The sequence below is a fragment of the Meleagris gallopavo genome, chromosome 2, assembly GCF_000146605.3.
Source record: "Meleagris gallopavo isolate NT-WF06-2002-E0010 breed Aviagen turkey brand Nicholas breeding stock chromosome 2, Turkey_5.1, whole genome shotgun sequence".
Taxonomy (NCBI): domain Eukaryota; kingdom Metazoa; phylum Chordata; class Aves; order Galliformes; family Phasianidae; genus Meleagris; species Meleagris gallopavo.
In genome coordinates this window covers 52,268,351-52,269,996 of record NC_015012.2, presented here as the reverse complement: position 1 = coordinate 52,269,996, position 1,646 = coordinate 52,268,351, and positions in this window count along the sequence as shown.

Sequence of the window (1,646 nt, the reverse complement as noted above, 5' to 3'; positions counted from 1 at the left end):
GTGCCGGGGCCGGGAACCGCCGGGCCGCGCTGCCACAGGGCGAGGTTCTCCTTTACAACGGCTGGTGGCTTTTTGGTGCAGGGTTCGCACCCACGGGCACCTCGGTGGTGAGGGGACGAACCCGAAGCCTGTCAGCACGCCCGCCTGTGTTCCCTTGGTTTCTCGTGTGACGCTGCTATTGCTGACACCGAGCGCTGCCCGACAGAGCTAGTCTGTCTGACCTTGGGCTCGCAGTCTATTCGATGCGGTGTCGGGTGAAATCAGGGGCAGGCAGAGCTGCCGGGGGCTGCTCTGAATGGAGGCTCTCCCGCCCTACTGGGCGGCCGCGAGCCCTTGAGCCTCTTATTTCACCCCGTTCCATACGCCAGTGCCGTTCGGTTCTCCCGGGCCGCTCTCTCAAGACGTGACCAGCTCACGCACAGCAACGCTCAGCGTCCAGAGTCACATTAAAGAAAGCGTTTATCAGCCACTATTCTGAAAGCAAAGTAGAAAATAGTCTCTCAGTGACAGCTTTTCAAAATAAGGGCCTTTTTCCCATTACGTTAGTTAACCTCAGCACGATTCCCTACGTACCCCCTGCTACATTCTCTTCCTCAGCACGGCAGCATGCAAGCCGGAGCCTCCTCCGTCCCCACGGCTCCACCACGGCCGCTGCGGGCGCTGCTCCCGGGGCAGAGGCCAAAGCTGCAGGGATAGCGCTGGCCGCGACCCGCAGCAGGTGGGACAGCCTTCCTCAGCCCCTGCCCGCAGCTCCGCGGAGAGGCAGCAGCTGTCCGAATCACTTTCTCGCGCCTGGATGTGGCAACAATGTAACTTAATAAGGATGCCTTTGTATCATCCCGAATATGCTTCCTCCTAGTTTGTTGGTTGCTTTTTTTTTTTTTAATATTATTATTTCTTTTCCCTTTAGGTTTACATCCAAAAAAACTATCACTCTACACTGAGAACTAAGGGAGTTTTCAGGTGTGAGATTTACAGCTGTTATTTAAGGACAGATTTTGTAGATTTATCAGAAAAAAGTCATCCCAGCGCTGCTGGGAAAGCGCCTTGGCCGCCACAGCCACTGCTGGTAGCAAATGCAATAAAGAACCACAGTATTCAGCAGCAATGTTCACAGTTTATTAAACACTATAAATTATTCTGAAAACTTGGTCTGATCTCAGAACATACAGAATCCATCAGTTCTGTAAATGGTGCTGCTCCCTAAGCAGATAATAGAAAACATTACATAACTTTTCTGTAAGTTTCAGCTTTCCTAGTTGAGTTGAAATGTCAAATCACCACTCCCAAAATAGCCAAGAATTTGAAAAGAATTCATCCTGTCTTCCTTTGGGAAAAAAATCACTTGGTCCCTAAGCCAGGACCTGCAAAGCTCTTACCCATCTCTTCACAGAGTTATTACCGATGCAGTCTCTCCAGAGGACTCTTCCCACACCTAGGGGGGTTGGTGCCATCCATCAGGAAGCCGTCAGGAGGGGCTGATTGGGAGAGCGCTTCCTGTCCCCTCCACAGGGGCTGCAGCACTGCACCCTGGGGCTGGGGGAGATGGGAGACAGAGCCCATAGGGCTGCACAGCCTCTTGGTTTGCTCTGGATACTGAATGCATCAGAAAGTCAGCCTGCACAGCAGCATTTCTCCCACTAACT